The sequence below is a fragment of the Azolla caroliniana genome, unplaced genomic scaffold (genome assembly GCF_043228905.1).
Source record: "Azolla caroliniana isolate FFs.n. ecotype wild unplaced genomic scaffold, voAzoCaro1.0.p SCAF_2, whole genome shotgun sequence".
Taxonomy (NCBI): Eukaryota; Viridiplantae; Streptophyta; class Polypodiopsida; order Salviniales; family Salviniaceae; genus Azolla; species Azolla caroliniana.
This window is the reverse complement of record NW_028230437.1, coordinates 7,541,763-7,558,212: the sequence shown is the minus strand read 5'-3', so window position 1 is coordinate 7,558,212 and position 16,450 is coordinate 7,541,763.

Here is a 16,450-nt window from a genome sequence, read left to right as displayed (position 1 = left end):
TCTCCGTAGCCGGGTACTCCTCATCCGGTTCTCACCGGGTCTACACCATCCGCTCCTCCGTAGCCGGGTACTCCTCATCCGGTTCTCACCGGGTCTGCACCATCCGGCTCTCCGTAGCCGAGTACTCCTCATCCGGTTCTCACCGGGTCTGTACCATCCGGCTCTCCGTAGCCGGGTACTCCTCATCCGGTTTCGGCCTCGGCCGAGTTTGCACATCAGCACTGTTCTTCTCCCTTCCCATCCGGAGGGACCTGTCTCCCAACACATATCATATACTTTTTTTCCTTAAATCATACTTTGTCTCTGTCTTGCTTCTTGAATCATACATTGTCTCTATCCTTTATCTATACTTGTCTCTCTCTCACACACACATTACTTTAAACTCTTATTCTTTTTATCCTTAATCTTCCTAACATTTGTGTGCAAGCCTTATAAAAGTTCCTTCAACTCCCCTTAACCTTAGTCCCTGCGACTTCGCCGCACGAACCACAACTACCCTGACAACACCACCGACGCCATCAACCGTATCACTGGTGAGTTCCTCAAGTGGGCACACGATCCTCAACCGGTCTAGTGAGCCCACGAACTCGCCACCGACCAGCTCCCGACGCCCGAAGCTCCCCTCCCACAGTGCATCCGGGAGTGTGCACTCATTAGGTTGGGGGGGATGTTAAGCGCTTGGAGCGCACCACGACTGGTAATGAAGAAGAGTGCATCAACAAGGACGTAGTATGGATAAAGGACCTACGAAGTGGGAATGGCAAGAGGAAAGAGGGTTAAGAGACATCCAAGTGTGAAAGGTCCATACCCTAAATATAAATGTTATATAAACCACATGGTGGTGGCTTTGTAAGGGTTCTTCCATTTGTAAAGATCTCCCTATTGATTAAGAGCTAGAGCTTCCTCTCCTCCTTCTTGTAACCTTTAATCTTAAGAGAGATTAGTGAAGTGTTTAGTTAGAGAACACTAATCTCTCTTCCTTGTTGGTGCTACATCTCTTAGCAAAGAGGGTTACTAAACATATTCATTACTCTTATTGTCTATATTCGTTACCCTATTGTCTATGAGAGCGAGCTTGAAAGAGTGAGAGAGATATCGTGCTTAATCATCTATTAATCGTTAAGTGAGTGTGAGGCGTGGAGGTGTCCGACAACCATCTCCGCCCGATTCGCCATCAAAAGGGTATACGCCGGTTCAAACTCCGCAAATGACATCGACAAGTTAACTCCATCGATACATAGATCCTACACAAGCCTCATAGCTATTCTTGTACTTACTCTTCATATAATATAATATATATTTTGTTATCATCATTCTCTCTCTCTCTCTCTCTCTCTCTCTCTCTCTCTCGATCTCTCCTTCTCTCGTGAGTTCTACACCCTTTTCTCTCCCTTAGTACTAATTCTCATCTTTAGTACTAATTCCATCTCTGTCTTAGTATTGTTCCTGACACCAATCAGCATCTGTATATCCTTCCAGTTTTATGTCTAAATCAACCCTATAAAACAATCAATAGTTCTTAGTAGCTTTTACATACCTCAAGATTCTTCTAATGCAATCGAAATGTGGCTTTGTTGGTTGTTGCATAAACTGGCTGACTAATCCAACAGCATAACACAAATCAGGTCTTGTTATAGTCAAATATATGAGGCTGCCCACCATAGACTTGTACATGTTTACATCTTCTATTTTGGCTCCCAAATCAGCCCTCAATTTGTAGTTAGGTTTGCATCCAAGCATACCATACTTCTTCAACATAGTTGTTGCATACTATTTTTGCAACATATATATGCCACTTTCAGATCTGATCATCTAATACCAAGAAAGTATCTCAACTCTCCCAAATCCTTCATATAAAATTGCATTTTCAGATTTTTCTTCAACTCATTTATTTCATCCATAGAATCACCTCTGATGATTAAATCATCTACATAAATCAAAATCACAACAATTCAATCATTCATCTTCTTTATATACAATGATGGATCAGCCTTTGATATTTTAAAGGCAAATTTTTTCAGAGATTCTGAAAGTTCTTTGTGCCATGCTCTCGGTGCTTGTTTTAGTCCATAGAGAGCCTTTTTCAACTTCCAAACATATTTTGGATGCTTCTTATCTTCAAATCCTAGTGGTTGACACATGTATACTTCCTCTTCCAAGTTACCATGTAAAAAAGCATTTTTTACATCCATATGGTGCAGAACCCATCTTTTGGCTGCACTTACAGCAAGTAGTGTCCTCAAGGTTGCCATTTTTGCAACCGGTGCAAATGTTTCATCATAATCAATTCCTTGCATCTGGGAATATCCCTTTGCCACAAGTCTTGCTTTATGTCTACTTACATTCCCATTGGAATCATGCTTTGTTTTGTAGACCCATTTGTAACCTACAACATTTTTTCCTTTTGGTAACTTTACTAAATCCCATGTTTTATTTTTAGCCAATGCATCTATTTCTTCTTGCATTGCATTCACCCATTTCTTATCAAATTTTGCTTCATCAAAACTATTTGGATCAAGAATCTATACCACTTTAGACATATGTGCATAATGGATAACCATGTATGTATCATAACCAAATCTTTCAATAGTCTTTTTCTCTCTATCTGATCTTCTCAATTTCTGATTTGCATCTTTCATTGCCTTCTCAATACCAGGGATTTTCAAGGCCCGTATACCCAGCTCATCGTCCAATGATGTATCTGAATCTACATCTTCCATGTTTCTAGATCCTTCATCAAACATTTCATATTCTGGCATCTTCTGTTTTCCCTTTTTATCATCATATTTTTTTGTCTTGCATCTTTCCACTCCAAGAATTTGATTCAGATTTACTACCAGATTTTTCAGATGGTCCAGTACATTCTATTGATGTTGAACTTTGTTGTCCAACATTGCTTCCATTTCCATGGTTATCATTTCCCTTTTCAGATGTGTTCTTGTCTTCATTTTCATTGTCTTCATCAGTTTTTACATTTTCTTTTGAGTTGTACCAACTGCCCAACTCATCAATATTACATCACAGCTCCCTACAATCTTTTTTGTCAACAGGTTATAGCATCTATACCCTTTTTGTTCCTCTGAATATCCAACAAGAACACATTTTTCAGCGTTTGGATCAAGCTTACTTCTTACTTCAGCAGGTACATGGACACAAGCAAGGCATCCAAACACTTTTAAGTGTCCTAAACTAGGTTTCCTTCCATACAAGCATTCTTCAGGAGTTACTTCATGTACTCCAGATGTTATACATCTATTTAGAATAAAGTTTGTTGTGCTTACAGCTTCTGCCCAGTAATAGAATGGTATATTTTTTTCAGTCATCAAGGCTCTTACTATGTTCACCAACGTTCTGTTTTTTCTCTTAGCCACTCCATTTTGTTGTGGAGTATATCTACATGTGAACTGTCTCTTTATTCCTTGATTGCATAGAAAATTAAAAAAATCATTTGAGAAGTATTCTCCTCCTCCATCAAATCTTAAACATTTTATTCTAGTTCCAGCCTGCATTTCTACCATGCATTTAAACTTACAAAAGTAATCAAATACTTCACTTTTCTCTTTCATGAAGTAAACTCATGTTTTCCTTGAGCAATCATCAATAAATGTTACATAAAACCTACAACCACCAATTGAGACATTTTTTGTTGGTTCCCATACATTTGTATGTACCAAATCCAACAAATTTTTGCTTACATGTCTTTCATGAGGGAAAGGTAACCTGTTTTGCTTTCCATATTGGCATGCTTCACATATTTTGCTCATCTCACAGTCTTTTAACTTAGGCAGTCCAGCCATTGCATTTTTCCTCAACATATTTTTCAAGGTTTGCATACTCATGTGACCAATTCTTTTATGCCACATCTCCACATCTGAGATTACATTCATTCCTTTTGCAAACATGGTAGTAAACTTTTTAGGCATATCCACATCTAACACAAACATTCTTCCTTGTCGTTTTCCTTTTGCAATAAGCTTTCCATGTTTATCTATAAAGCATCCACTTTGCTTAAACTTAACTTGCATTCCTTGCTCTACTATCTGTCCAACAGAAATCAGTTTTTTTGCACGGTTTGGCACATGCATAACATTCAGCATATACTTTGTTTTTCTTTTTTCTTCCCACAATGGGATATCTCCAACATGCTTGATTGTATGAGTGGTATTATCACCTATCTGTACATAACCAGGAATCACTGGTTCTCTTAGACTTTCAAACCAATTTGCATGTCCAGTCATATGATTAGATGTCCCAGAATCTACATACCACATATACTCTTCATTGCATCTTTGTGAACATTCAGCCATTGCTATTGTATCATAAATGCAGCTTCTTTATCACAGTTTTCACTAGTTGAAGCATAGTTATTTTGTTGTCTTTTCCCTCTTTTTTCATCATTTTGCTTTTTATAGCATTCAGCCTATGTATGGCCTGGTTTTCCACAATACCAATAGCCATCATCATTCAAAAAAGTTTGCATACCCCTACCTCGATTGCTCCCCCTACCTCTGATGTTGTTTCTTCCCCTTGTAGCTTGTCGTCCTCTTCCTTGATAATTTATTGTTAGTTCTAACTGGACCAAATCTTCCATGTTCTCTTCCTCGGCCTCTTCCACCACTATTGTAGAGGGCTTGCCCCTCAGTCTCAAAGTTTCCTTTGTTTACATCATCCATCTGATTTCTTTCTTCCACTACGAGCATTGAAACTAAATCTAGAAAACTTGGGATGCTATCCCTTGTGAGAATAAATGTTTTGAAGCTTTTATATTGAGGTCCTAAGCCTCTTAAGCATATTTCCACCTTATCATCATCTTCTACCTTCACATTAATAGAAGCAAGTGACTCACATATGCTCTTTATTTTCAAAGCATACTCATTAACTGACATCTTACCTTTTTCCAAGGTATTTAGCTCGGTCTTCAACTGAAGCTTTCTAGCCTTTGTGTTTACTACAAATAGTTTTACCAAACTGTCCCAAGCTTCTTTTAGAGGCAAAGCATCTTGTATGTGTCCAAGAATCGAATCTAAGATGTTAAGTGACAGCCAATGCAATACTTTCCTTGCCCCTTGATTCCATTCATTAAATGCTTTAATCTGTGCAACAGTTGCATTTTCTTCAGGGATCTCTGGAGCCTCTTCTAGGTCTCCTTCAAAGTAATCCTAGTATCCTTTTCCCATCAAGAAAATTTGTCATTCTAAATTTCCACGCAAGGAAATTGTTTTTGTCCAACTTTTCTGTGACTATTTGGCTTCCATTCTCAGCAGCCATTCTCTCTTTCAAATTAGGGCTTTTGCTACGATTAATTTCACAGACACCTCTTTGATTCAGAGCAGCAACCAGAACCAAACTTCTCATATTTGTATTGTTCCTCTTTACGAGCAGTTCTGCTCTGATACCATGTTACGAAGGCCCTCCGGCTCTTCTTTGTGCAAAGTGGATCATGATGTGATGGACCTTTTAGTGCACTCAAGACAGAAAAGGAAGGGGGAAAGAGACTTACCTTTGTAGCAACCCAAAAGCTTCTATTTCATTACACAAAAAACCTCTCTCGTTTGTTTTTCTGTTTTTCTACTTCTATCTCTCTTCTTACAACTTACTTTTTTTACCTAAGTTATAAGTCACTTACATATGCAGCTAATTAGCTGTGAGTAACTAAATAGTTGTGAGTAGCGAAATAGTTGTTTTGCTTATATGTCCACGAGTAGCTAATTTTCCAAATAGCTACTATAGAAGATCTTATTTCCCAATAAGCATCACATGCTTTTGTTGAGCTTGTTTCTTAACATCTTTCGGTACCCAGCTTCCGCTAACATGTCGATGAAGACCAGATTCCTCTTCAACTCGGGTACGTGCCAGACTTGGTGCAGGGTGATAGTATTATCGTTCGACAATTGGATGGCGACCTCGCCGATCCCTGCAATTACACACTCCTACCCATTGCCGAGTCGGATTGTGTTGTTGACTCCGGTCGAATAGTCCAAAAACCATTCGATGTTGGGGATCACATGAAATGTGGCACCCAAATCCAACAGCCATGTTAGCGCATCTTGTGCACTATATAGGACTTCACCGGTTAACGATTCCTCTAGGGAGAGGATTTCTCCAGACCGGTGTCGTGAAGATTTTCGGCAACGGTATGAAAATTGTGTGCAACAAACGAAATTGAGAAGGTGCAATGTGCACATGTGAAAGGGGTGAAGGACACACACATATGCTAGCATGTTGTAAATAGGACTAAAATGAGAATCATAAAAGGAAAGCTAGATGTAAAGTTAAACATGTGCACGTGTGATGTGCGCTCAATTGTAAATATAAAAATAAGACTAAAGCCTAGTAACATTTAAGTGCATGCATACATAAGGGTAGAATCAAGGCTTGAACCTTGCACCTCCAAGATAGAAGACAAATTAACTTACCACTAAAGCGACTACTAAGTGCTTTAACATTTGTATATTTTCTTTTCATATTCAGTATTTCTAAGAAGCAAACATATAGAAACCGTGGGCACAAAACCATGGTTTTAGCCCGTGGTTTTAGCCCATGGTTTCGGCTCGTGGTTTTAACCCATGGTTTTAGCCCGTGGGTTTAGGCCATGGTTTTTGCATGGAGAGACCTATAAAAGCCTATAGTTAGGCTTGTGTAAGGGAGGCAAGTGATGTAAGTAAAAAACAGAAACTTTTAATCAAAGATCGGAGTTATCCTAATGGTGATGTATCTTGTCAAGTCAAGGGTTTAATCTCTATCTCAATCTCTCTCTCTCCCTTCATCCATCTATTTATCTTCAATACTTTCTCACTTACGCTGCTAAAAACATCAAATCCTTCCGGTCCAGGACCCTGGTGGTACCGCTTCATTTCACAAACACGTGAGGATTTCCTCGACATCTTACTTGGTGAACCCGACGTGAAGAAGCGGTAGGAAGGATCAAGACGAGGATCAACCAATACTTGGAGATGGCATCCTCAAGCAATCAAGTGCGAGAGTTCGAAAGAATCATGATAATCTTCGAGCAAATGATGATATCTCAGGACAACGATGCGAGGGTGGAGAAGGCCATCAACCGTGTCATGGAGGTTGAGGGTCAATTTGATGGAAGGAACATTACGAAGTTCCTGGATGTATACAAAAGGGAGATGAATCAAAGGGACATGTCTTGATGAAGTGGATAGAAAAGAAAAATAAGAAGATGAGCGCCTCGAGGGCATACGACGAGTTCGACCAGATGTTTAGTCGTTTCCCTACCACGGACCAAGTGTTGTTTGAGGAGGACAAGGCTTTGTACTTCCTGAAAGTTGTGGATATGAAGGATAGATGAGAATTGGGGACTCTCCTTGAATATGATACCCAAGTGAACGGGCTTGTGGCAGACTAGGCTGCGGTGATGAGAGCGTGCAACAAGATCGATAGGCGTCATCAATGGCTTGAAGATATTGACTTGGTAAGGTCAAACATAGAAAAAAAAAGACCATCTAAAGAAGTCGAGTTGCCTAAACAAATCAACCTACATGAAAAGAAGATTGATGATGACTCGAGGACGGAGAAGGCCACTTCGAGGGAGGATGAATGTTTCGGAACATGCGTCGTGTTCGAAACATCGGATGATGAAGGAGCAAGCTTAATCGAAGCTTGCATCAAGGGAGATAAAGACTGTGAGGTCGACATGATGGAGGATCTAGCCACTAAAATCGACATCAAAGAGGTGGCTATGAACAAGATAACAAGCGTCGACAACAACCATGGCCATATTTTCTCCGCACTTGTTCTAGAGACTTGGGCAATTGCGTCCAAGAACCAACGGGACACCCAAGAGACGGAAGGTGTTGGCGAGGAGCCGAAGGTCAAAATGAATACATGCGACGAACAGGGAAGCATAATCGAGGCTTGCTCGATCAAGAGGGTTAATGGGTACGAGGCCCATGAGTCTAGAGAGGTAGCTACGAAAGAAGACATCGAGTCGGAGGTGGCTATGAACGAGTCAATGGAGAATGGCCGTGTCGAGACTTTCCCACCACTAATTCTAGAGACTTCATCAGTTGCATTCGAAAGGCAACGTGAGACCGAAGAGATAGAAGGTTCCAGAGAGAAAACAAAGGTCAAAGTCAATGCATACGACGAAGAGATAGCCGAGAAGGTGGCTATGGGCGAAACGATGGAGGACGGTAATACCAAGGATTCTTACCCACTAATTCTAGAGACTTCAGCGGTTGTGTCTGAGAACCAATGTGAGACCGGAGAGACGGGAGGTGGCAACAAGAAACGTAGAGCCAGAAGTGGGTTCGGACGGAAGATGATCCAGCCGGAATTCCGGCCTAAACAGAAGCCAAACCAAGTGGAGGTGGATTCGGCCGAAATCCAATTGGTTGAGCCCGATCCGCATCAAAATCGTTCTAGCCGGAAGCCGATCAAACGAGACTGATCTAGAAAGAAGCTAATCCAACTCAACCGGAGGTCGAACCGGTCAAGGCCAGTGAACACAAGGAAATGGAAACCAACCCGGCCTGAAACCGATCGGTCAAACCCGACCCGGAAGGGGGTTGACTTGGTCGAAACCAATCAACCAAGTCTAATTCATCCGAATACAAATCCGAACGAAAGTCGATCCAACTGAAAGCCGATCGGAGGAGACCGATCCGGAAAGAAGTCAAGGTTGATGAAGACAAGGAAGAGGCCAAGCAGGTGCACTACCATGGACAACAAGGGCCAAATGAGCCAAGCGGATTTGAAGGGTGTTACCGAGGATGAGATCTCGACTGAGGGCTCTAACGTGAAGATCATCAACTCTAACGCGAGATTGTACAACGAAGGTGGACGAAGTGCGGAGTGCCTTGACCAAGGAGATGGTCGGGAAGAAGGTGGAACATGCATAAAGCCTAAACGGATATGCTCGGAAGGAGAACAAGGGGCCATGACAACTGGTCATGGTAAAGCAAAGAATGAGCGAATGATATGGTGGATTGGGTGGCGACAATGGTTCAAGTGAAGGGAATGGACATGCTTGAAACGAAGGAATCGTACTAATCACCATAGCCGAAATCTCACACTCTCTCTTCTTGGCATGTACCGAAGGACGTGCTATTTGGTGGGGGTGGATGTCGTGAAGATTTTCGGCAACGGTGTGAAAATTGTGTGCAACAAACGAAATTGAGAAGGTGCAATGTGCACGTGTGAAAGGGGTGAAGGCCACATACATATGCTAGCATGTTGTAAATAGGACTAAAATGAGAATCGTAAAAGGAAAGCTAGATGTAAAGTTAAACATGTGCACGTGTGATGTGCGCTCAATTGTAAATATAAAAATAAGACTAAAGCCTAGTAACATTTAAGTGCATGCATACATAAGGGTAGAATCAAGGCTTAAACCTTGCACCTCCAAGACAGGAGACAAATTAACTTACCACTAAAGCCACTATTAAGTGCTTTAGCATTTGTATATTTTCTTTTCATATTAAGTATTTCTAAGAAGCAAACATATAGAAACCATGGGCACAAAACCATGGTTTTAGCCCGTGGTTTCGGCTCGTGGTTTTAACCCATGGTTTTAGCCCGTGGGTTTAGGCCATGGTTTTTGCATGGAGAGACCTATAAAAGCCTATAGTTAGGCTTGTGTAAGGGAGGCAAGTGATGTAAGTAAAAAAAAGAAACTTTTAAGCAAAGATCGGAGTTATCCTAATGGTGATGCATCTTGTCTCGTAAAACTAAAGTCAAGGGTTCAATCTCTATCTCAATCTCTCTCTCTCTCCCTCATCCATCTATCTATCTTCAATACTTTCTTTCTTACGCTGCTAAGAACATCGAATCCTTTCGGTCCCGGTGGTCCCGCTTCATTTCGCGAACACGCGAGGATTTCCTCGACACCAGGATTTGGCAACATTGACTTGGTCGCCAATAGGAGAACGGTTCGAATCAGATTGTCCTTATGTCTAATCAAATCGCCGACCTTTCTCCTTTCTTTTTATGGACTAGTAGTCAGAAACTTTGTGACTAGTCTTTTTGTTATGAGTGCAGAAATCACTTGATTGACTATAATTTCTTTGAGTTTGACTACTGTCAGTCTTCCCTCCTCTCTCAACTGGTATTTCGACCAGTTCTTTCGCTTGGTTCGTCTGATAGACTCAGTTGAGTAGTGGGCTTCTACCAATTCATCGATGTTGAGTCCCATCAATTTTCATTCAATATCCTTTGTGAGGACTTGTTTAATCATTTCGTCCAAATTTAGTTTTGGATAGTTGTTGCTGAATGTTGTGCAGAATACCTCCCAACACACCGGCAAGCTCGAAAGGAGGGCAAGGGCTTTAACTTCTTCTTCAAAGTTAATCCCTTGGGCTAAAGGTGTTGATGTAGGAGGTCACCGGATCTTTCTCTCTCATCTTCATATTGAACAACTGTCGGATCAATATGAGCTTCAAAGAGGAGGACTTTTTCTCGTATACAACCTAAAGTTTCTCTCCCAAAAGAGAATTTTGTTGTCTCCTTGACCATGCTAAAATAGAGTCCATTCTCGGCCAAGTGCATCCAGATGGCCGATCCTGTGATTTCGTCCATCGATCTCCACCCTTGAGGAGACATCGATGATGGTTCATCACTTTGGCGGATCACTTCGACCTGTGTTTGGATTATGAGCATGTCTTGCATCATTTCTTTCCATAGGGCGAAGTTCTTCCCGTCGAACTTCCAAATTTCCACATTTATGTCGAATTATGTCGCCATTTTTTGGAAAGTAGATGTTGTTGCCCTTGTCTTTTCTCTTAGCTGGATAGCTTCTCTTCTCAATCTTTGTTGTTCTTTGCCGCCAGACAGCAAGGTCATTATGATACCACTTGTTGAATATATGATATGATATAATATGATATGCGGAAGACTATGTGAGGACCTGCAAGAAGATATGTACAACAAACAACACAAATAGAGTATGGATATGCAAGAAGGTAGAAGGTAAGATAGACACGATTAAGCTCTAATGGAGACTCTATTATTCTATTCTATAAAACTCTCTCACTCTTTTACAATGTTACAATTGGGCTTATATACTCAAGCCCTAACTTGGGAACATGTTCACACTCAGGATACAAAATGGAAGGAGTCGGCCTTTTATGCCAACACAAATTATGCCTTCGAACTCACCTCCCTCGAAGCAAGTAGTATGAGTGAGTGGGCTCAATGTAGGCATGCTTTGATCAATGCCCCTGTATATGCCTTATCAACAACTTGCTCTCTTATTGAAACCCTTACAAAAATGGTGTCCAAGCCCGCTTATGCCCTTACATGTGTTTCAGTCTCTAGCCGATCTAATGCAATAATGAGTAAACTTGGCCCTAATCCTCTTGGAGAATTTGATTCAACAAATTCCAAATGGAGAGAAATGCTCAATTCCCATCTCCACCAACTATTGCACAAAATGAGTCTAAGGGAAAGTGCTTCCTAATAATAGCATGATGTCCATGGCACATAATCTATAGGAAATCATTTATTAAGGATAACCCATCTAACATGTCAATCGTGTAATCCTCTCATTTACTCTATGATATGTGGTGCAAAACATACTACCCTGAGGAAATGGTCTCAACAACTTGACCAACAAGACCTTGCACAAAATTTTGAAGAAGATCATCATCAAGAACTAAACATGATAGGATCACAAACTAAAATCTACATTCTAGACTCAATTGACTAGATTCCAAATGGCATTCATCTTGGAGACCCCCCCCCCCCAATCGAAATACCAACTTCCCAATTTTTCCATTCACATAACTAACAAGTGCATGGACAAGCAACCCTTTCTCTACCAAGGGAAGGTCACAATACTTCTCACTGAGATTTGTCTCAACACCGTACAATGCATGAAGTTCCTACTAAAATGGTGGAAGGCCATCATCAACCAACATGATAGTTCTTGTGAACATCAATTCAATGATGCCCTAGAAAATGCATTTTTGTTGGGTTGACTCATATTGGATCATTCAAAGTATTTGCAATAACACCTTCCAACTTGGCATCCTTGGTGTTTGAGTCAAATGGAAACTAGTGAATAGGTACTACTTGAAGTTGTATCATGGAACACTATTGGCAAACCCCTTCGCTCACTCACACACACCCCAACCCACACAAACATTCCATGCTCAGCATGTGAGGTAAGTGTTGATAAGTTGCTTGATGTAGTAGCAATTAAGTGTTAGGGTAGGAACTAGTAGTTATGGTAATAGCTAGCATAGGTCTTGTTTTGTAGTTAAGACACTCCTTGGAGTTAAGGCCCATTGGGGCTAATGATCTCTCACGATATTGAGGTGAATCTGTCCAATTTAATGAAAAACTAATTGCCATAATCCTTGAGTTAACTAGTGTGCACCTACACAAATGGCCTTAAGATTGGGGATGACCATTCCACAAATAGTAAATACATGGCACAAGTTCCCCCTAAGCACAACCTCCTGAATCCAGAGTAAGGTTATTGTTAGAGATTAATCCTAATGTAAGCATATGACAAGGAAATAATAGATACATAGATAGATAGATAGATAAGAAAGGAGAGAGAAAGAAGGGTACCGATCCACCTGACCACCCTCGAGCAAAGGGATCGAGATGGACTCGAGCCTCGATTGGCATCCCATACTACTGTCGTGGCATCAATCGTACTTGCTATTGGCATGCTCGCTACAAGAGTTTGATCACCACAAGATTAGAGTCTCGACGAATTCAATAATGTCCTAATGAGGGTAGCTAGGCCTCATATTTATAGCCAGACCTAATGCTCCCTAGCAAGTTCACACTTGGCCTTTATGGGTTGTCCAATTCCTAGGATTAAAAGTAATCCTCCGTTCTTTACACTCTCGTTTAACCCTCACACTTTATCCACGTGTATAGAATACTACGATACAAACTTACCACGAGATAATTTATGGTCATGCCCATAACAATTATGTTTTTTGTGTTCACAAAGCTCTTGCCTTCACACTTTCTTGCAATCTTGTGTAACTCCACTTCTTCTCTATTATGCCATATCTCTAGTTTTTGTGCATGGTGTCAATCATTGTGATACGAAAATCACGTAGACTTATCAAGAGCTGGCAATAGACTTCACTAATGACATCAAGGTTGTTGTGTCTAGGTGGGTTCATGTTAGGTTCAACTATGTTGACATCCCTTCTACAGTCTTTTCCTCCTCCACCAAAGCCCAATGATACCTCTATTACAAACCCAACTACCCTATCCACTCATGATGCACTAGTTAACACCACCACCATCTACTCTACTGCCAACCATCTAATTGATTAGCAACTCTCCCTCCTCCAACTAACCTGACAACAATGGCATCATCTTGAAAATTACCAAATTCTCATCTCCGGCATAATGCCCTTGTGTCCATGCAACTCTAGGTTCATTCACATAGTTAGATGTCCCATGAGCATGCCATGTGACTTGGCTAGTGAGCGAGTGTGAGCAAGGTTCAACGACCATAAGTCATAATGCTCATAATTAGCTAATAGTTCATAGGCCATAATAAAAATAAAGGCCCCTTTAAATAGAAAGTGTGCATGTTTAAGTTCAAAATGGACATTGGTAACCTCACAACAATTTGTCTTTAAGACCAAACTTCGAAATGAAGACTGGTGTCTCCATCTACAACATACAAATAGCGACCAATGTAACTAGAGAGTGGGATCTTCAACTGCAATATTCAATTATTGACTCTATACCCCTTATTGTATTCTCATTGTTTCATTCTCTTAATTTTTTTTTGTTTTTGTTGTGTTGAGCATTTTGGAAGGGTGTGTGTGTGTGTGTGTGTGTGTGAGAGAGAGAGAAAGAGAAGGTGAACAATGAAGGGTGTCTATGTGACTAAGAGTTAAGAGAAAATAAGTGGCCATTGTAGTGTGCAATAAAACATTTCATGGTAGAGAGAATGGTGTGATTCCTTTACACTTGAATTGGAACTAAAGGCCTTCAGAAGAAAACTCTCAAGTAACCGTGTAAAAAAACATGTAGAGCATTTGAAGCTCTAAAAAAATGTCTATGCAAGCACTCCAAATTGATGGTGTTGTCGCTGAGGTGGCGCTCGCAATTGTGTTGCCTACCTACAACACATCATGTGAACCACCTCTAAACCAAGGGTGGGTTCTTATTACAAAAGCATTGATGATAGAACAATATTTAGAATTAATTAACTTGAATAGTCACTCTAGTGACCCTTGTAGTGTCGTATTGTCTACCGCACATGGTGTGAATCACCTCTAAACCAAGGTTGCAAAGGAGTATGCGAAAGGATAATATTTAAAATTAATCAACATTGTGCATACAAAATGTGATTTTTGAGAGGACAAGATTGAAACCTTGTACATCCAAATTTTGGAACAATGTAAATATCAATCAAGTACATCATTTCTTAAAAAGTTTTTTGTAAGAAATTAGGTGAACAACAAATTAAAAAGGAATTCACAAAGTACAAGAAAAGGCATTTGCATCATCTCGAAACAAACGCTTACACTTGGGTTTGGGAAGGTTAATGTGTGTGCGCGAAAAGCATATGCATCAAGTGGAAACACGTGCATAGACTTAGTGGTTGGGAAAGTTAACGTATGTGTGCCAAGTAGCAAATATGCTTAGCTTTGAATGGGAAACCCTATATGAGAGCAAATCATTACAAGTTGAAGGGCATCAGAAGACAATAAGATCTCTAATTATGTTAACATCAATCTAAATAATAGAAAATGTTATTTTGTATGCAATACAAATTTGCTTTTATGGTTATCCTATTTACTCTGTGCACAAACATGTAGTAGGGAGGTGGAAAATCAAGGACTAAATGTTTGAGAAGGGGAGATGTCTATGATGTAGCATCATCTCACAAAGGCGACCAATTTACGGAATGCCTTTGATAAAGATTCAATGACGTGGGATGTCATCACATACAAAAGGCAATAGAATTGAGAGTAGGTAACAATGGGTAGGTGAATAAATATGTGTTTAATATTCATGATTATGTGCATGATGTCGATGTGGTTTGGAATGGTGATGATTGCGTTGACAAATTATTATGATGGTGGTAAGGGTTCATGGGTTTTAGGTTTTTGACCATGCTAAGAGATTATACAATGATGATGAATCATGATTGCGACAGTGAATGTAAGTATGAGAGCGAGGGTAGGCATCATGTTAAGGGTGTGTGTTGTGAATTGTGATAATAAAGCATGGTTTGTCTAGTTATTGCAATTTTGGTATGATAAGGATAAGGCTAAATATGATGACAATGATAAGGACGAGGGTAAGCATTGAGAGGATAATGATAAGGGGTTATGTGCTTGGAAGAATAATGTAGGGTATGATGCGAGTATAGCTAAAAATGGTGATGTAGGTAACAATTGGCAACGATCGATTTGGTTTGAGAGTATCAAACTCAAACCATTTAAAAATTTTGAAACTTAAACCGAACCGAACCACGAAACCATTAAAACTGAACCGTTACAAAACATTCAAGCTCAAACCAAACGGTTATAGACATTTTCAAACCTTGCTATTGTTAAAACAATTGTTTCACGGTTTTGTTTCAATTTTCAAGTTAGGTCAAAATTCAAATTTTCACATTTTAATTTTAAAATTTTCAATATTTCAAATTTTAATTTTTCAATATTTAAAGATTTTTTTAAAATATCAAAATTACGCTTAAAATATTTAAGAAAAATAATCAAATCAATCCTAAACCATCTAGCCATTTTAACCATTTAAACCGTTAAGCCATTAAAGGCTCAAACCGAACCATTAACCCCCAAACTAAACCGAAATGTTTACAAAAATCAAACCTTGTCTATTACTAAATGTGGGGTAATGTGTGAGTATTTTTAAAATGATGTGGTTAGGAATCATAAAGGAAACGAAAGTGAAGATGATATAATGATGATGATGTTGGTAAGAAGAAATGTATGCTTGATACATGTGTGTTAGATAAGATAGGGTTATGGTTTACAATGACATTGTTGGGTTTAATTATATGAGATATGGGAAGAAAGTGTGATGAGATTGAAAATGGGTGTGATTTAATTTATGATATTTGTGACGCATATAAGGGAAAGTATGATAATAATAATGAGGATGAGAGTGAAGAATGAGATGGTGATGGTGACAATGAGTTAAATCACCACCAATAATTGGGAGTAATTGCAAAACATGATGATTTGGCTCATAATACTTGTAACAAATATCATCCAAGTAGCAACAAATGAACATCATCCAATCAGTCCAAGATGACGATGGTGACAATGAGTTAAAAATCGCCCCCAATCATTAGGAGTAATTGCAAAAATGATGGTTTGGCTCATAATACTTGTAAATTGTAACAAATATGAGGAACCCAAGAAGCAACAAATGAATATTATCCAATCACCCACAATATGATCCACACACCTACAAGCATATTAGTGAGGTGATTTTGCTATACATGAAGGGACATACTTCACAGAGA